This window comes from Ixodes scapularis, unplaced genomic scaffold (assembly GCF_016920785.2).
Source record: "Ixodes scapularis isolate PalLabHiFi unplaced genomic scaffold, ASM1692078v2 PGA_scaffold1__304_contigs__length_218370807, whole genome shotgun sequence".
Lineage (NCBI taxonomy): Eukaryota > Metazoa > Arthropoda > Arachnida > Ixodida > Ixodidae > Ixodes > Ixodes scapularis.
This window is the reverse complement of record NW_024609846.1, coordinates 144,565,907-144,587,224: the sequence shown is the minus strand read 5'-3', so window position 1 is coordinate 144,587,224 and position 21,318 is coordinate 144,565,907. Positions and strand designations below refer to the sequence as shown.

Sequence of the window (21,318 nt, the reverse complement as noted above, 5' to 3'; positions counted from 1 at the left end):
CCATCAACCAATAAGATAAAGGCAAAAACTTTCTAATGTGCGATTCAAAAAGGAACCGCTAAGCGACAAAAAATATCTTTTTATCCTACTGGCTTGGCTTAATAAAGAAAAAAATATTTCTTTAACCAACCTCGAGAAACAACACAACAAAAGGTGTGAACCCTGGCAGATTGAAGTCGACGAACGTGACCGGGAGAAAACTGCCTTTGTCACTCTCGACGGACTGTACGAATTCAAAGTGATACCGTCCGGACTTTGTACAGCACCAGCCACCTTCCAGCGCGTCATGGACACCGTGCTGGCAGGTCTGAAATGGCAGAGCTGCCTCGTCTACCTGGACGATGTCGTGGTGTTCTCACGAGATTTCGACGAACACCTCAGACGACTTCGAGCCGTGCTTCAAGCCATCAAGACCGCCGGCCTGTCACTCAAGCCAACAAAGTGTCGGTTCACCTATGGGGAACTAAAGTTCCTTGGCCACGTCGTGAACAACAAGGGTGTTCTACCTGACCCCGAGAAGACCCGCGCCGTAGCTGCATTTACGCCGCCGTCTGACAAGAAGGCCGTGAGAAGATTTCTCGGACTCTGTGCCTACTACAGGCGCTTTGTTCGAGACTTCGCCAAGCTATCCGCACCGCTGACACACCTCAGGAAAGACGCCGTAAAGGTCGAGTGGACAGAAGAACATTAGAGGTCATTCGACGAGCTCAAACGAAGACTCCAGACGCCCCCGATTCTTGGCCATTTCAACCAGTTTGCTGAAACCGAGATCCACACCGACGCCAGTAACACCGGACTGGGTGCGGTACTAGTCCAAGTGCAGGAAGGAGCAGAGCGAGTTATCGCATACGCAAGTCGGACGCTGTCTAACGCGGAGAGGAACTATTCAACGACTGAAAAGGAGTGCCTCGCTGTCGTATGGGCAATAACAAAGTTTCGTCCATATTTGTATGGAAGCCACGAGCTGAAACGAAGACTCCAGACGCCCCCCGATTCTTGGCCATTTCGACCAGTTTGCTGAAACCGAGATCCACACCGACGCCAGTAACACCGGACTGGGTGCGGTACTAGTCCAAGTGCAGGACGGAGCAGAGCGAGTTATCGCATACGCAAGTCGGACGCTGTCTAACGCGGAGAGGAACTATTCAAGGACTGAAAAGGAGTGCCTCGCTGTCGTATGGGCAATGACAAAGTTTCGTCCATATTTGTATGGAAGCCCTATGGAAGCACACGCGAGTGGTCTGTGACCACTCGCGTGGTCACAGACCACCACTCGCTCTGCTGGCTGACGAATCTGAAGGACCCCTCCGGACGCCTCGCTCGGTGGAGCCTACGACTGCAGGAGTTCGACATGACCGTGGTGTACAAGTCCGGCCGAAAGCACAATGACGGCGACTGCCTGTCAAGGGCCCCAGTCGAGGCCGGTCCTGCCTGCACTAAAGAGGACGACGATGAGTGTTTCCTCGGCGCTCTGGATGTCAGCGACATGGCAGCACTCCAACGGGACGACCCTGAGCTGCCAGCACTCATCGAGCACCTAGAGGGCCAAGGAAGCGCCGTTCCCCGCGGATTTGTACGAACACTGCCAACGCTCTCCATCCGACAAGGCGTGCTGTACAAGGAGAACTTCAGCGACAACAACACGGCGTGGCTGTTGGTGATCCCTTCCAGTCTTCGAGAAGAAATTTTTCAAGCCTGCCACGACGACCCGACGTCCGGACACCTTGGTTACAGCCGGACACTGGCCCGTATTCGTGAAAAGTATTACTGGCCCAAGCTCCCCAAAACCGTCCACCTATACACACGATCATGCCATGAATGCCAGCGACGAAAGAAACCTCCAACGATGACGGCCGGACTCTTGCAGTCAATTCCTTCGCCAACGGCACCCTTCCAGCAGATCGGAATGGATCTACTTGCCCTTTTCCGTCGTCAACGTCGGGAAATCGCTGGATCATCGTCGCCACAGATTATCTCACGCGGTACGCCGAAACGAAAGCCCTTTCTTCCGGAACTGCTGTGGAAGTTGCCAAGTTTTTCATTGAATCCATCGTCCTCCGGCACGGCGCTCCCGAAGTCCTGATCTCCGACCGTCGATCCTCGTTCATGGTCCAGCTGACACAAGAACTCCTTCGTCTCAGCCACACCAGCCACCGTCGCACCACGGCGTACCACCCTCAGACCAACGGGCTGACGGAAAGACTCAACAAGACCATCGCCGACATGACCTCCATGTACGTCGACGTGGAGCACAAGACATGGGACGAGGTGTTGCCGCACGTCACCTTTGCCTACTATACGGCCGTGAAAGAAACCACCGGGGTTACACCCTTTCAACTGGTTCATGGTCGCAAAGTGGCGACAATGCTGGACGCAATGTTACCCCACGAACCGGCTGTCGACGGAAGCGACGACGCCCATGTGGTTGCCCAACGGGCAGAAGAAGTCCGTCAGCTCGCCAGACTCCGGATTCAAGCCCAACAACGTATGGACACTGGCCGCTACAACCTTCGTCGCCGGGACGTCCACTTCCAGCCCGGAGACAGGTTGTGGGTGTGGACACCGATCCGCCGCCGTGGTCTCAGCGAGAAACTCCTGAAGCGCTACTTTGGACCCTACAAAGTGCTTCGTCGACTCGGGGATCTGAACTACGAGGTGATGCCCGACGGAACACGGACTTCATCACGCCGCCCTCCACGACCAGAAGTCGTCCACGTCGTGCGCATGAAGCCGTACTACGCTCGATAGGACAGTGGACCTTACGTATTCCCAATGGCTCTTTAGTTTACAGTTCTTTTTATTTGCTTTGTTTTGTTTTGGGGTTGCATCGGGACGATGCAATTTTAAAAGGGGGAGTAATGCCGCGCGCGCAGCTGGCGAAGTAGGCAGCGCGCGCGTGGCCCAACGGTTATCGCGCTTGCCTTCCACGCAGAAGGCCAGGGTTCGAATCCTGGCTGCGGCTGCGCATCTTTGTTGACACTGTAATGTGATGTTCTGGTGAATTCGAGAACCGTCTTGCTGATTCGAGGTTAGGATGTTCTACGCGCCGAACCTACTACGCCGAATGATCCAGGAACCCATGAGGGTACATAAGGGGATCCGCCAGGCGAGCGGAGTCAGTTTTGCCCCAGCTCTCGATCCTGCGGTTTCGCCGACTTCGACGCCCGCGACGCTCTGTTATTATTCTTTGTACCCATTTTATTTTTGGCGCAAGTTCGCCACATTAAACGTTTATTTCTTTCTGTGTATTTATTTATTTATTTTTTTTTTTTTTGGTCACCACCCGTGACAATATGTACTGGCGGGAGCGGACGTGTTTTTGAGGTGCGGTCGACTTGCGAAGCTAAGTACTTTTTTTCTTGGTATTTTAGTGTTTAAAGCGTACATGGTATAATAGATGTAGATTTATTAGCGGCAGGGTACGGGATTTAGGTTATTCTAGGCGGCCGGGTGGGCCATGAGCAGTAGAGTAGGGTCGGTCTTTGTGTAGATTTTGGCGGGATTTTTCTTTTTTTCTTTTTTTTTCTTTGTGTTACGTGCGAGTTTTTTTATTAGCTAGGTCCGCTAGGCGATGAGTAGAAAAGAGAAGATGAAGGGGGACCTTAACATAGTGGAGTGAGGAGAGTGCAAGCGGTGGTGCTACTTAGAAGAAACGGACTTCGAGAGCGTAGCTGAATCGGAGAAAAGTACCTTCGCTTGTCAACTTTGTAAGAAGATTGAGTTAGGCTTGAGAAGGCTAGAACGAGAGTGGAAGGATAAGTTCGAAGAGATTGTGGATTCAAATAATATTCTACTGAACTCGTTTTATTTTTCTGAGGGACTACACAAGAATGACGACATTAAAACTACGAGGAATGTTCATGCGTCCTAACCGGACGCTGCTCGCAAGGCGCTGCTCGTCATCAGCACGCGCTCAGCAGTCGTGCACACAGCTATGGCCGCTAGTGAATACTCACTACTCCCTATAAACAGCTGTTTAGAAAGCGCGAGAGACGCTAGCCTTCGAGCTGTTTCGCTTCTGGGAGTACGTCGCGGCGCGAGATTCGTGCCTCGTTAGTGCGCGCGGCTTTCTTTTTTTTTTCCGTGGAAACTCGTTGTTTTTGTAATGTGGTCAAGCATGGATTTTCGTCATCACCACACCACCTGATGTGCCAAATGTGGAAACAATTACTGCCGAAAGCCGCGACGCCAATGGCTTACAGGTTTCGAGTTCCACTGGACGTGAGGTACGATCTTTTGGTCTTCTCTTGCTTAAGTTTCTGATTAAATGTTCGCAACAGAACCTAACTGTCGCAGTGGTAGTGAGTATTAATTGTTTGATTTTGTCAATAGCTGAGATGGTTTCAAATCGCAAAACCAAATCCTATCATTGTTTGGGATTGCCCTTCACTCGCCGCGAGAAATATGTCATACGTCGTTGTCAAATAACTGGCTACTTCTTCGTAATATCATGATCGAGCACATATGCTCACTTGAAAAGATGGTAAACTTTTCGCAGTGAGCTGTTTATTTGGGATTGTTGTCAGCGATTCACGCGTGTGTTCGCGAGGAGTGAAAATGAGCCTAAATATTTTTCGATTAACTGAGGATGAGCGATGGAGCGATCCGTACTAGTTTCTTATTCCGTTTAGCAGGAGCGCGCGCACTCCTAAATTTAAGCGATAATATTAAAAAACCTAATACAGGTTCTTGATGAAGACTCAATACCGAAGAGCTGAGCTTTTGTTTTTTCCTAACCTCATTGCTTAGTTTCCTTTAGTTGCAAGACACCGTCGTCGGTCTTTACTATATGCTTACTTAAAATATCAAATTCGAAATGATTGTCAATTTAGCGTGGAGGCATTTAACTCACGGAGAAGAAAAACTGGAGACACGACTTATTAGTGTCGCAGTATTAATAATAATAATAATAATAGCTTTATTTACCATGTATAAGCATGGTGGGAGCTGAGGAAAAAAGCTGCCCAAGCAGCTTGACTGGTCCTCAGTGGCGAGAAAGACATTTAAAAGAACACAAGAAATTATATAATAATAAAAGGTACTTTCATCATAACAATGAACAACAGACAACTATCAGCAATACATCAAAAACGAATAGCACTTGCCTATAAAAGAAATCGGGAAGTTGTACACAAGGGAAAACTATCCAAAATATTCTAAGATGCTTCAACACATATATATATGGGTGGTTTCATCTCAAATCGTGCAGGCAAAAAGGGTCGAATTTTTAATTTCGATGAAAAAAATATATGTTATGGCGCCGTTTCCAAAACCGCAGTCGACACAAACCGCAAGTTCGTCGGATTTTTTGTTCTCGACTTATGAATTTTTAAAGAGGCCGCGGCGAAAAGCAGTGTTTTTCACACCCGTCGTGGGTCGGATGTTTCGCTTGATCTCCCGCCATGGATTTTCAGTCCACATTCTATTATCTTTTTTGAAGCACTCTGTGGATACATTTAAAAGGCTCCAATACCATGAAATAATTTTAGGCCTTTTGCTTTTTTTCTGTAAAACTGTCAAAAACGCCTCCTCGGTCAATTGTTGACGAACTTTGACAATTAATTACTGGCGATCTACTTGGGTTACACCGATATTTTTTATGTCCACGGAGAGCCCAAAACACGCTCTTTATATTTATTATAAAGTTCTTTGGCTGTATAAAATATCCTTTGCGGTACGTTTACGTCAATATTATGCAAAAACCAAAAAGTACCATTTTTGAAATTGATTTTCTCAAAAAGCCCATTTTTTATTTTTTTTAATTTTTGTTCAAATGTAGATATGATAGTTGTCTACACAAAAATCAAGCCTAGAAAGTGTATATTTTGTTTGCATGTTTTATATTTAGGCCTCAATATCGGAAAAAGACGTCTTTGTTTTGCAAGACCTAAGTCAGACATAGCGACCCATGCGTCTCTATGAATTGTGAAAAAGTTTTCTTGAATTTTCTTCTGCATTTTGTAATCAATTATAAACGGATTTTGGGGTATTGAATATTTATGTATGTTTTGATAAGAGCGGGAACCATGAGATACATATTTAACCAAATCAGCAGGCCTAGTAGACTTTCAATAACCAAAAGGCGCAGACGTTGTATTGTTTCGATTTATAAACCTTTCAAAGTAAGCACGACTGGCTATTAGCTGTCATATTACTAAGACAAAGAAAGTCACCACATCGTCGATATATTATATACAATTCCTTACGAAACCAAACACTGGGGATTGTTCACCGCACATCGCACCGGTCACCAGGGAATGTCCTTTCACTTCCGTAATACACAAAAGTGGTGACACAGAAACGGTCTGAAACACACAGAGCGTGTGTGTCATGGAGAGGGGTAGGAAATAAAAATAAATAAATAGGAATCTAATTGCCCAACTCCAATCTTAACGAACATTGCGTTAAAAAAAAAAAGTATTTAGGTTCGAGCGGTGGCAAGGCGATAGGTCCACGCCTGGTGGAGAGTCAGACAAAGAAGTCGACGGCACGTAAAGGTAAAAAAAAAAATCAATAATTTAATAAAGACGGGAAAACTCAGCCGCACATGGCAAGAACAAAAACCAACTCCCCCGGGCATTCCCTAAACGGGACGCAACCAAATGCGTGCGAACACGCTCTCTACATCACCGCCAGGCCGCTACGCCATGACGAAATAAACCCAACAACTGAACAGTGCTAACAAACAGTTAGTAAGAAAACATTGAAAAAAGAAAAAAAACGTTCAGAAAAAACCGCACCCGGGAAACAAAGTTCAGCGGGGCGAAGAAACACACACGAGTCGGCCCCACGACATTGAAGTATGGCAGGATGACGGCGTCCAGATGATGCTCGATTCTGTTCCTCCCTCTATTACGCACATCCACGACGGCTGTGCGGAACAGTGGCTGTACGAAAGAAAGTGAAGTATAGATTCGAGCAGGCGATGCGTGAGAAGGTAACCGAGACTATGCTTCAAGCTTCACATCGGGAGAGGAGCTTTCGAGGTAGTTTCTGCAGTTACTCAAACTTTCTCTTTCCCCTTCCCTTTTTCAAAAGAACACGTCAGCCGGCGCTAACGTTTCAACTAGGGAGAAGCCCACTCTTCACAAACGGTTATAGTTGACAAGGAGGCTGACTTCGACCCAACTAGTCTCCGGGCAGAATACAAACACAAGTATATTTACCAACACGCTCGTTTTAATGTCAGTCTCCGGGCTTTGCTGTTTCCAAAAGAGATAATTCTTTATAAGGACAGAACGAGCGGGTTGGAGGGGATAATTAAACTTAAACACTCCCTTCTCGTTTTCTTCCTCAAGTTTAATAGATAACCCTTCGGTGCTATCGGATCTCCTCGGAAAAAGAGAGAGAGCACGGCCGTTTCAAGGTGAGGATAGGCCGCTCGAAGCTAGGGCAAACAGGCGGTATCGTTTCACGCATGGCGGATGGCGATGGCTGGTTTCAAATTTCCCCACATCCCTAACGAAACCGGCCCATCTTCGTGTGTGCGTCTGCGGGATTTCTGTCCCGCGCCGCCGGTTGTAGGGCGCACGCGGCGTTGTTTTGGCTGGCAGAACAGTTGCTGACCGTCGACATTGTAAGGCCGTGGTGTCCTCATCCTTTCACGCAATGATTCCTTTGCTTTCCCTTGTGCAATACTCTGACAGACTCCTCCTGGGTGGCTGTCACTGTTCGCCGCGTCAACGACACAATCGTACCATTTCACTCCTCGTGACACAGGGTGCGCTGCTCGCTTTACTGTCACGGGCCGTCCCATCTAACTCAACGAGCGCGAAAGGTCGTGGTCATCTGCTGGCTCCGAAAGGGCGGGACGTTCATGCAGGCCAATGAGGGCCCCGAATCAATAAGACGTCTGCCGACTCCTACACGTTAAAAATTTACGACACCTGCTGATCTTTTCTCTTTTTGGAACTCCTCCGATGTAGCTTGCCGCCTATATTAAAATTTAAATAATCAATAAATATATCAGGGTGGAAATACTGTATTTCATTTTTATGTGGGAACGTTGGAAAAAAGAAAAAAATATTTCCAAGCTTGTGAAGACGCGCAATTCGCAAGTCCATTTCGAGCCGTAAAAACACGTTTTTGTACGATATTGATGCTTAAATGTAGAACATACAAACAAAATATACACTTTCTAGGCTTAATTTTCGTGTAGACAACTATCATATCTACATTTTAACAAGAAATAAAAAAAATAAAAAATGGTTTTTTTGAGAAAATCAATTTCAAAAATGGTACTTTTTGGTTTTTGCATGATATTAACGTAAACGTACCGCAAAGGATATTTTATACAGCCAAGGCATTTTATAATAAATGTAAAGAGCGTGTTTTGGGCTCTCCGTGGACATAAAAAACATCGGTGTAACCCAAGTAGATCGCCAGTAATTAATTGTCAAGGTTTGTCAACAATTGACCGAGGAGGCGTTTTTGACATTTTTACAGAAAAAAAGCAAAAGGCCTAAAATTATTTCATGGTATTGGAGCCTTTTAAATTTGTCCACAGAATGCTTCAAAAAAGATAATAGAATGTGGACTGAAAATCCATGGAGGGAGATCAAGCGAAACATCCGACCCACGACGGGTGTGAAAAACACTGCTTTTCGCCGCGGCCTCTTTAAAAATTCATAAGTCGAGAACAAAAAATCCGACGAACTTGCGGTTTGTGTCGACTGCGGTCTTAGAAACGGCGCCATTAGACATATTTTTTTCATCAAAGTTAAAAATTCGACCCTTTTTGCCTGCACGATTTGAGATGAAACCACCCATATATACATATACATAAACATATATACATACATACACATACATGCATACATACACATACATAAACACACACATATATATATATGCACATACACATACACATAAACACGAACACACACACATATTCTACACAGAGACATACATATGTGTGTTTTTATGCTTCGTACATTGCGCGAAATTCACTATATCTGCAAGTGTACAGATCAAAATGAACGTGGTGATAGTTGTGTAAAAGTGATGGTAAAAGATAACGGAGACATTCTTTTCCGGAGTTTAGTCGAGTTGTAAGGACTACCCAGCTCTCTTTGTGTCTTGTACAGTAACTAGAGGTTTTTATTTGCAGTTGGGAAAGATTGCGTATATTGCTTATATTTCTCTGTGTTTCTAATTTATAGGTACTTTTCACGTGACGTCACCACAGCAGTCGAGCCGACTCCGCGCCATTTTTTGCTAGCGCTAGCAGACGGCGCTTGTGACGCGGCTGACTGCGCGCGCTCCGGCACTGTGGCACTGTAGCGTCGAGAAGGAAACGTGCTTGTTATGGCGCAGTAGGTGGTTTATTTTTGTGTGGTGTGTTGGTGGCTAACGTGATGGCCACAGGCTCTGCCTTCGCTGCACATTACTACGATGGACTGACGGGACAGGAACGTAGCCGCTACGACTCGAAAATCGCGATGTGTGGCATCGATCCGTTCACGCTGAGGCCAAAAGACATGCGGAAGGACTGGAAGCTCTGGCGTGAACTCAACATCGGCGATATTACGGATTACCTCGTGACTAAAACGAGCTACCTCACCAGGAAAGAAATGAAGGCGTACAAGGCTTTAGATGCGCACAATTACCTAACAAGCGGGGGGGTAAAGGAGCCATGGCTCAATATCGTCGACGGCACCGACGCGGTCATCGTTGTCTCCGAGGTAAGAGCTAGGCCTTAAAACATGCGATGGTTTAATCTGTTGCTAATCGAGGCACTTTTTAACATCAATGCTTGCTCAGTGCTCGTGTCATTTTGGTTCGTATCGTTTAGTCGGCACTCATTTTATCGACTGCGCGCATAGAGACGTCGGGACGTTTCGTCGCGCGTGGATCACTGGCAAACGCATTGGTCCATGCGGACAACCCATTCACGCCGCTCCGGTAGACAGGCAACTCGTTACGAAAATGACGCTAATCCGAGCTGTCGATGTAACGAACTTTCGATGAAACAATCGGTCGATTTGTGCTCGGACCTCCATCGTTTAAACCAACGTATTTCAGCGCTAGTAGCAAAGCGGTGTGCAATTTGTAAGCTCCCTGATGCTTTTTACAGGTAAATCACTCCCAGACCCTCTCAGCTCCAACCCTCAAAGCCTGGCTGCTGATGAAAACTGATGGTGAGGTTTTAGGGGCACACTGCACCTGCATGGCAGGACACGGCGAAACGTGTTCGCACATCGGGGCCACATTGTTTTATTTCGAAGTTGGCATTCGAATCAAGAACGACTTATCCTGCGCAGACAGCAAGAGTGTTTGGCTGCCTGCACACGTTAAGAGCTTGGTATCGATGCCTGTTGTGGATATGGATTTTTCGTCGTCCACCATGAAGAGGCGCCTGGACAATGAGGCTACACTGTTAGCAAAAATAACACGCCCAGACGTGTAAACCGTTGTCCCATAGCGGACACGTCGAAACGTGTTCGTTTTACACGAGGCCATCTGTGTTTTTCGTCTACACATGAGTTGCTGTGTAAACTTAACACGCTACACCGTGTCTGCCTTCCGCAAAACCGTTTCGAGCGTGTTCCTTATGAAGCATGGCGGCCAGCGGCCGAGAACAGGCGAGAGACGAGCCCAGCGAGCCGCGCGCCTTTCAGCCGAATTGAAAGCACACAGGGCGCGTTAGTTCTCGTTCGATGTCTTTTATACACAGTAAAGTCTCCAAGCGGCGGACGTAGCTACTTGCGAAGGTACGTACGCGTGTTGTCGGCGGTCGGCGGCGTCAATAGCTCCAACGAGCCGCTAGACAAAAAAAGAAAAAAACGAATGCCGAACTCACATGAATAAATAACTTGAGCAAACTATTTAGAATCGGGCGGTAACTTGCGCCACCTATCGAGATTTCTAGCAGCCTGTTTTAAAAAAAAAGACGAGTTTGTTAACACTGGGAACGACCACGGCCACACAGCAACCCTACATACAACGCAGGCAACACAGCGCACAGCTACACGGCACCGACATATACACAAACACAACAACCGACACCACGCCCGACACTTCCTACTCGAAATTCATTTCTCCCCGCGGCGCATATAAGTTTGACATGTGCGGGTGAGATCCTTGGTCACTGACCATTACAGATTTATAGAAGAATACACAAAACACGGCGCAATGGACAGCCGTGTGTTAGAACTGTTTGCATTTAAAAAGTATGGAGGCAAAATCTATAATGCTAGTCCGTTGCAATAAATAATGATATGTTAACAATAAATCTTAAACCGGTCGTGAAAAAGTTCAAATTTTTGTTATTTTCTTGCTTGACCAGTGTTATGAGCAGTCCGACTAGCTTGAATCAGATAGGAAAACAAATTATTGGGATTTTGTCATTACGTATACAATAATAAATGAAAATGATCCTTGCGCAAAGCATTTTTTATATATTTTTGTGAAGGACATCCGGGCATCCGCCCAACACTTCACTTCCGCTAGCTGCAGCAGTTGCAGTACGGGAGCAGACGCCTTCACTTTTGGGGCGTTTTGATGCAGTTTGTTGTCGTATGTCGTGTCGGTGTCGAGAAGAGCGGTGAGGCTTGGGAGTTTGTGACCGGTGCTATTCGTGAACACTGGTGTGGGGCGCTGATGCGTCTTTTTTTTTATACTGCCACCACCCCGAACTTTGAAGATACACGGGCCCGTAGCAGTGTATTATGCTGAATCGCGAGCTCCTTCTCTGTTGACGTCGCTTTCCTGGTACCACTCGTGGAAGCGTTTAAACAGTGTGCACCGTCTCGCCTACATCCCCGGTGACGTACTCGACCTGTTGAAACTTATTGCTTCCGTCATTTTAGAGTACGCAAGGCAGTTATCTCGTTGTTCTGTTTTCGGTTATAAAAGCAAGGCAAAACGCTCGTAGTTCCCGCCCTCAGTACACGTTGGACATCTTCCACACTTTGACACCGGATAACTGAATGAACGAGGATTTACATTCACTTCCGAGGTTACTCTCGCCGCTTCCTCACCGTTGAGCAGCAGGATGAGCTGGCGACAAGCCGCGGATGAAAGGCTGGAGCATCAACAGCCCAAGCGCACTCGGTGCCGATGCGGGCGACGCGGGTTTCTGTCAACCAGGAGGCCAGCACAAACCGTGACCATTCCAGCTCTTCGTCATGACACGGTGTTGCAGAGAGCAGGGTAAAATACAGCTACGCGGATCACCGAAGCAAACGACTGCTATCTTAAATCTTGGCTTGTGATTGCGCCTTTGTAGTAGATCATCTTATTCGTTTTGCTGGAGAGACGCAAACGACGGGCGTAACAAAATCGCTTGCATATTCCGCATATCTCACAAAAGCATTTATCCTGTCACCTTGCGAAAAGCGCGAAACACGGAGTCCGCACCGTCCTAAGCTTCCCGTTTTTTACCTGCTTTAGAGCAGTTTGTACCTGCTAGTAGATATACCTACTGAAACTGAAACAGGGCAGTGCCAGAGAGAAAGAGACAAAGTTGAGAAAGCTTGCTCGCTCTCTAATTTCTCAACTCTCAAGTGATTGTACCATAATAAATGCACCAACGCGTCTTCCAAAATAAAGAAAGAGCACTACGTTCACAACATAAAAAATGGTCTCAGTACATGCATCTGTGGGCAGGTAGGAAACCTTGCCCTTATTTATTCACGCCGCATGATTGCCGCAACAAACTCGTTGCAAGACCGAATCATACTCGAGCGGTGTGCGTCGCTATGCAAACGCAGTCCAACACGAAGCATAAAAAACGGCAGATTTAAGACAACAATCCGGAGTCCATTATTCAATTAAAACAACTTAATTTTGTTGAAAACGCCCGCTGCTTCTTACTCACGGTATGTGTCGGGATACTTCCACAGTTCGAAACGGAACGAGGGAAGATTTACTTTTAAAAAGGTATTGATGTCGCTGGCCTGTAATAAGGCGGAGCCTCCTGGGGCAATTCGCGTCTCCAGCTCGACGCTCGCCCTCCCGCGGCGGAAACGGGAAGCGCTCTAGTGAGGGTCCCCCGATTCTCCTGCTCAGCGGGCATGGTAGAACTGCTCGCGATCATGGCTCGTGAAATGTCGTTTCCGAATGCAAACAACACTCTTCACTGTCCCAACGTAGTGCTGCAGCCAGTATGGGATTGTACCTTACTGGAGAGTTTTAGGATTGCGCATAGAAGCAAACGCAAGCGGTGTGCGTTTGCGTTAGAGTTGCGTGCCCCACGTTGTGCGTGCGCCTCATCGCCATGCGCCATCCAAGACCGCAATTTCGGGCTCCGCGCACGCGCAGTGTGGAACGCGCAAAGCTAGCGCAAACACACAGGGCTTGAGTTCGCTCGTATACGCAATATTAAAACTCACTACTGTTTCACCGGCTTCCAACGCCAACGAAACGTGCTGCAGTGAGCAGACGTGCAAGCAAGTAGGCGTTCCTTCGAACTGGAAAGGCTGAGATTGGCAAAACGACGGCGATCAAATACAAAAGTAAATAAATGTGATGAAAAAACTAGTAATTAAAAAAAGGCATTTTTTTTAACTTTTGGACTTTTGGTCTGGAAGTATATTGGCGGCGACTTTGGACGTTTCGCCGATTGTTAAAAGTCGCGACTTCGATAGCACAATATACTTTACCCACAATTAATGTAATTTTACATGGATTTCTCACATTATGGAGAATGTTTTCATTGATTTTAGACTATTTTATTTTCTTTGTAGGAACCAGTGATGATAATTAGCACAGTTTTCATTGTCATATTTCTTCGCGCGTTTAAAATTATATCATAAGCAACAAATTATATTAGAGCTTGAAGAATTACTTATTCAAATATGTGAATTTTAATAATATTATTATTAATACAAATCGCGGCAATGGATGCCTCTAATTAACGCCAAGATCACGAGAATACTCTATTTAACCAAAATAGTCTTTCCAGAAAGGTATAATTCTGTTTCCTTTTTAGCACATGAAAAACTCTGACATAGTTATCAAGATAGACAAATAGTTAAACGCTGGATGTAATATGAAGTCCTACGCGTCACGCGGTGCTATAAAAGCACACACACACACACTCACACACACTTCAGCTGTCTGACTCGGATTCCGTCTTGGGTTGTTGCAGTGAGAGCAGCGTTTATTAGTTTATGCGTTTTGTGGACATATTGTAATAATTGGAATTATTCTCTTATTCTTGTGCTGGGATAATTGTCATTATTTCCCATGACAATTATCTGAGCGAGAAAAAGGCGGCGAGAACGCACAGATATCAGCACTGATTCTTTCAACAACTACGAATTTCAGCCTGCATCGAACAGTACGTCACAAAATAAAGTTTCCGCGAACAACTTTTCTAAGTAAATAATTACGATGTGAGACACATCTTGAGTCATGAAAGAATCCAAAATTAAGACCTCTATCGAGAAATTAAATCCAAAATAGAGGTAAGTTTCGGTTTCGCTCCAGAATTAAAACGCGCATCCTTCCGTAATTAATACGCTAAACACCGTTCTTGTTTTCAGGTTAAATGGGTGACCTACGCTCATAAAATATGAGCTTCCTCGTATTACCAGAAATAATTTACGTCGCTCAGTGAAGCCAGTACACTAGACAGGCTCAACAGCGGCACGCATCTCTGACCCTCACTAAACCCGCCATCTTGGAAAATGAGTGGCGCCACCTATAGTTAGTTGGAGTCGCGAATAACGGGGGCGCGCGTTAACCCATCCGCCGCGCTGCGCTTTACGCCGCTTCGCGGCGACAGTCTGAGGCGGCTCATTACAAAAAATGTGAACCCACATGTGTGTTTGTATTGGCCCACACGTAAACGCCGCTTCGCGGCGCCCAACTATTCGCTAAAGTATCATTTGGTGAACCGCCCCCTCAGGAGGCTCCGCCTTATTACAGGCCAGCGACATCGAACCGTCATCCACCACGCAACAAACAATTTGCGCTCCGTGTTAAAAGCGTGGTTCAAACAGACCCGGAATACAAAGCACCGCACCACACACGACGAATGTTTCAGCTCTTTTTCGCATCGCCGGGTTGCACCAAACAGAACGAGATCGCCGAAGTCAACGCCGCGCTGTCGTGAACCTTGGCTTGTGGTTGCGAACTCGTGGACCCTGTGACTCCCTTCGCTTTCAAAGCACACGCGACGATTACGAATGCTACTTTCCGTCTTCCAGGAACATCACAGGGGCACTTCTCCGGTCACGTCTTCACTATGTGCTCGCAAACTCCGAAGCTCTATGCGAAGCTTCTCGCGTCCCGTCAAACCAAAACAGTAGCGACGCCATGCGTACTTGCCAGATTTTCTCCGGTCAAACAAAAACAACGAAAGCCAACCGGCGCTTGCTTCCAGCGTACAGTCGGGAGCAAAAGTTTACGGGGCACGGGAGCGCGTGCCGAAATGCATTGCCGCGCCGTGCAGCGGCGCGTTGCCGCATTAAAAAGCGGCGTTTTGCGCATGCGCATCCTTCGTGCTGGCAGTCGTGTCTCTTTCGCTCGTTTCTATCCGAATCACTCCTGATAACCGGGATCGACGGCAGGGGCGCAAATTGCCGTTTCGCTGGCTGCCATGTCTCGCGTCCTCTTTAGCTGCCTCAGCAGCCGCGCTGGGTGACGGAGCGTCTGGTTGTCCCCCCCTTTCCCCCCCGAGCTCCGTCACAAAGCGCGGCCGCGGCGGCTGAGGCGGCTGAAGCAGACGCACAGCATGACAGCCAGCGAAGCGTTAACTCGCGCCCCTGCCATAGAGTAACACAGTAAACGAAAAGAGGGGACACTCGAGCCGATTCGCGGCCCATGAGCTAGGGACTACGACGACCGTTCAGTGGCACTGCAGTCACACACCTAATTTAGACATTTATCATATTTTCACCCTTGATAAATAACTCCACTCTATAACCTAACATTTCAAAATTAATAGCAGTTCCAAATACTTTTAAAAACAATTTGGACAGCTGCGGCTTTGGCTGCGGCTCAGTGGATGGCTTTGGGGCCGTCGGCTCGGCGGACGGCAGCTTTCCGGTCACGTCGCTCGAAAGGTCGGTTGGGCTGCACTTCAGTGGCTCGTGCGGGCTTCTCGACATTCTTCCGTTGTTAGAAAGGTGAGTCGTTTTACTGACACCGTATTTTGCTTGCTTTTGGCTATAGTTGGATGCACGGGCTAAAGCGCGAGCTAATTGCTCTGGATGAAGCCTCGGCAGTTGCACGTGCACGAGTGCGCTCGTGCAGCGAGAGCGCCAGTTAAGGCACTCAAGGCATACTCAATTTCATACCTCATGTGCATCGCTGTCAATGCTGGTAACGCGAGCGCGTGGCTTTTGCGCCAGCAGCTATGACAGCGTTGTACCTGGCGCCATGTATGAAGCAGGGTAGGTACCGCAGGGGGTACAGGTAGCCTTCATGCGCGCTTTGCTTAGGGCGAGGCCATCCTAAGCAAAGCGCGCTCACGAGGAAAATACAAAGAAATGGAAGGTGACAATACCGTGAAGGCTTTTCTTTATCACCACTCTTTGTTGTCGCTTTAACAATTTTGGTTCCCGAATTGCTATGAAATGAAGCACCAAATTCGCGTAATCTCAAATTGACTTGTGCTATTTTCGTTTCCCAGCTGATGCCGCCAGGATGTTTGGCTACGGCAGCTACTGTTGCGTAGCCTGGTGCGGAAACAATGGGAGAACGCGCAAGAAGCCAGGAACAAAGTTCTTCCGAGTTCCACGAGACGACAGTTGCGCCATGCTATTCGAAAAGGGCAGCCGGATTTAGTTGAATTTCTCGGAAAACAGCTTCCTTGGATTGCGTCTTCGAAGTTGGAAGGCAAACGTCAGCCACACACTATCATCGGGTGGCAAATTACGATCAAGGCCGTCTTGCTGCTGTGGGAAGATGTTTCCCAGAATTACGACTTTGAGTTTCTCCTCACGCGTCGACTTCAACAAGACCCACTTGAACAGATGTTTGGACACATAAGACAAAAGCAGGGATGCAACTCGAATCCCAATGTGCCTCAGTTCATATCTGGCCTGAAACACATTGGGATTCAGAAGCTCCTCACACTGTCACCGAAGGGAAATGTCGAGGATGATGAGACGGACCTCCTCCAGGAGTTGTCCCCATTTTCACTTAGTAGCGAGTCACTCGTGGATGTTGTGCAGCATGTCCCACAGGACGACTTTCCATCTTTGGAAAACATCACTGAGTTGGCAGCCCATGAGGAGTGCCATGTTATTGACAACTCTGCTACTTATTATGTTGCTGGCTTCATTGTTAAAATGTTTACTGAGAAGGCTGCAGAAGGTTGTTGTTGTCCTGACTTGCTTAGAGATGAGCACAGTAACCTTGATGAGCCACATCAGTTTTTTATGATGCTGAAAGCGTACCACGTCCCAGGCAAGCTCTTCGGCAACTTGACTGTGCCATCAAGTGCAGCTTTCACACTTGTTCAGCAGCTCGAGTCAATCTTTCTTTCTGTTATCGAAAGTGTAGCGCACCTCCGAAGTGTTTGTGAAACATTGTACATAACTCTCTCGCGTGTCGGTGATTTTAATTTTTGCACTCCAGAGTGTCGTGCACGGTTTTTAAAAATGTTTTGCCGAATTCGATTGTGCTGGCATGTCCGTTTTGTAAATAGAAACTTGGATAAAGTTCGCTTCCATTCTCGCGTCTCTGGTGTACAGTTTGAAACGTTCAGTGGGTAGAAGATGATGTTTCAGCCTTTATGTTGCATCTCATAAGATATCTGCAACAGTAAAATTAATTTTATTGGGATTTTATTGGGCCGTGCAGACTGCACACTAGCCATTTGTTGGGATTATTTGCAGTTAGTAGGTTGCACTCTACTGGTCTATTGTAATTACTGCTTTTTTAGATGGTCATGTCTGTTTTTTTCCTATTGTGGTCATGTGGAATGTGTAAGTGCCCATATTGATCTTTGTTAATACTCTCTTAGGTCACTCATCTCGGATGCAACTTTCTTTTCTTTTGGACACTGTTTCTGCTTTACACATATGTGGAGCGTGAAGGAGATTGAGATCAGGGGTGTCCACCAACCTGGCAAGCCTGAAATGCTCAGGGAATTTTGGATCACCTGGAAAAGTCAGGGAATTATCAGGGAAACTGTCAAAAGGTTGGCTAAGTCAGGGAAAGTGACGAGTAAAAGTGGCACGGTGGTGCGGAACGAAGCCCGGCGATCAGGTGTCGTCACGGTTCTGCTGAATAACATTGCCCGAAATGTCATCCTTCGAAGGAAGGAACAGCCAGGAAATTTTATCAAAATAGTCAAGGGAAACCTGGAAAAATCATGGACTTTGGAAAAGTCATTGGGTAGACACCTTGTAAGATGTACCTAATTAGGCAGTGCAGATTGCATGCCAAGCCTTGGTGGAATCATTTGTGATGAGTGGGTCGCAGGTACACCGGGCACCAGTCTGATTTAGCAGTCTTTTGTCAGCCATTTCATGTGCGCTTGTTATGGTAGTGGTCATGGTAAACCTTACATGTTAAATGTGACATGTTAAACGTGACATGAACGTAAAACCTGTATTAGACCGTCGGTTGGCTTTCAGTTCTTGTTATTTTGGTCATTATTGTTACTTAAATCAGCAGGAGCAAGGTATTTTTAATTCTGTAGTTCAGGCTGTGTTAGGGTTATTTAATGACTATGTCACAGACTAAGAAGGTCTATACTAGTGGCAATCTTGTTTAGGCATTTACTTGTCTGTTTTTCTCATTGTGGTCATCGTGCATTTCAGATTTCTTCTGCTGAGCGTTTTATTTGCATACAAATTGCATTGGATCAACGAGCTTTGATACTGCATGGCCAGTTTTTTTTTAGTATGTGTTGCTGATGCTGCATATGTTATGTGTGTGGTGCACCTTCCATGGAACATGCTTGAGAACACAAAACAGGCTTGCAATCCAATTGCAGTTGTAACATTGTAATTCCAGTTGTTTGATAAGATTTTCATGCATGCCATAATATGCTTGTCATTTTTTTGTAGGATGTATTGTTTGTGAATCCTTGATGCACGGTGCTTATGTTTTGTAGTTTTGGTAATTATATACGAGGCACAAACTGCCCACCGTATTTTTGTTGCGAAAATAAACTGTGTTGGTTACTCCCTGGTGGTGTTCTTCTGGACAGCACAAACCTACATGGGTTTCCTGGCTTGTAAAGTCAGTGTTAACTGTATATAGTATTGTCCATTAGTTGTCCGCATTAGGAATCGTACATACGTGTGAAGTAATTACAGCTGAAATTTACCATGCGGGAATAGTAGGAAAAACATAACTCGCGGAAAACCAGATGGCGCAGGCTACCGCCCAATACACTACGCCAAACTATATATCTATCCATCCGGTAAGTATTTTTATTGTGACTCCATTCATTCAGTTGGGGACTACGACGGCCGCTGGGTGCGCTCCCTGCCAGCTAAATGGGCCGCTGGGGCCTATGGGAGTGTCCGCTCTTTACCTTGTGTAGATTACTCTATGCCCCTGCCGCCAGCTCCTGTTATCAGAAGTGCGTCGGAAAGAAACGAGCGAAAGAGATAGGATAGCGTGCACGAAAGGCGCGCATGCGCAAAGCGCGGCTCCTTAATGCGGCGCCGCGCCGTCGAACGGCGCGTCAATGCATTCCGGCACGCGCTCCGGTGCCCCGCAAACTTTTGCTCCCGACTGTACATCGGAGTTGCGCTTGCGCCGTGGCCAGATCGCCAGATCGCTTGCAGTTGAAGGTTGAAGCAAAAACGAAACCAACTGCAATGTCACGTGTTCACATCGAGGACACGCTTTTTATATCCATTTTAACTGTTTGGAACGAATAATTAGACCCATAACTTTATTTGTGGTGTCTAAGAAACTGTTATCAGGACCCCTAAACTAAATACAAACATGGGCGACATGAAGCAAGCCGCATTGCCATCGACCAGAAGATGGCGGCGAGCCCGGTAAGCGTGGGTTTCGCCAACGTCCTGCGACATGGCGCAATTGCTTTTGGTGCATATCTGTCTCCGAGACATGTTTCTTTCCGCGGCATTTGTCTCGACGGTCCTTTCTAAGTGTGTCCCCAAGCATTCCGGTGCTTCGATAGCCGGCAATGCCGCGGTCGTCGCCGGGGGCGATGCGTGTTTTCGAGGTCGGCTACACGGTTATGCGTGTATGACCGAACCAAAACACGTTTTTTACAACCTCGCATGATTTCTGAACGAATTATCCGTTACTCATCGTGTAAATTTATGGTAATTTGTGTAAATGGCGTGTTTTTCACCCCAAATATTCGCCAAATACACGGGACTTACTAAGTGTAGTTCTCTTCCTCCCAGGCAAGAGCGCCCAAAGGCTCCAGCACCAAGTGAAGAGGAATGGGGTGCTTTCTTTGATACGCTCAAAAGCTCTGGTCTTCGCCCAGCTCTAGCTGCTACTGATGCTAGATACAGTGACATGTATGTGCCGAAGACCAGCTCCACAGCTTGCCACCTACTTCAGCTGTACGACAAGAGTGCCTGTGACCTGACATGAGAGGAGCTCCAAGACAGGACAGCTGGAATGGCCGACCTGCTTGAGATTGACAACTCGACAATTGCAGCAATTGAACAGAGGACACGGCTGCAGAGCGGAAGCCGCTCATGGTTCAAACATCGCAGCGGTCGTATCACGGCATCGAATCTCCAATCGGTTTGCCACACCAGTTTAGAAGATCCCTCAAGATCCCTCCTCAAGCGAATATGCTACCCCGAAAAGAACCGCTTCTCGACGCCAGCAACTAGGTTTGGCATTGAAAATGAACCAAAGGCGATTGATGCATACACAGCACTCGCCACGGCAGCGCACGACGGAGTCACCTTCAGGAGGCCTGGACTTACTATCGCACAAGGACGCCCGTTCCTTGCGGCTACTCCTGATTTGCTTGTGGATTGCAGCTGTTGTGGGAAAGGAGTAGTAGGAGTAAAGTGCCCCTACAGGCTGCTGAATGCACCCTTAAAGTCTTTAGCAAAGGACAAAGGCAGCTGTATAACCCTCACCGACGATGGAGACCTCGCCCTAAAGGAAACGCATCCATATTACTATCAAGTGCGGCTGCAAATGTTTGTGTGCGACGTGGAGTATGCGGACTTTGTGCTCTGGAACTCGCAGATTGACGTCCAGCGAATTCCCCGCAGCAACACATTCTTGTGCGCTGTGATTGACCATGCTGCACGATTCTTCACGACAGTGGTGCTGCCAGAGCTAGTAGCAAAGTGGTTCACTCGTACACCTGCGGTGCAGCAACAGGACCATGGGGCACTTGCATCGGCAGCGGCTGTATCGCACCAGCCAAATAGTGATCCAAAGTACTGCGTGTGTGGT

The 21,318-nt window shown here is 47.1% G+C and overlaps 1 long non-coding RNA gene across 1 annotated transcript; it reads left to right on the top strand.

Annotated features, from left to right (window-relative positions):
- Window positions 1-15,972: 15,972 nt before the first annotated feature.
- Window positions 15,973-19,093, top strand: LOC121048400. Its single transcript, XR_005798952.1, has 2 exons — window positions 15,973-16,076; window positions 16,583-19,093. It is a non-coding gene; the product is annotated as an uncharacterized LOC121048400 (long non-coding RNA).
- Window positions 19,094-21,318: the final 2,225 nt, after the last annotated feature.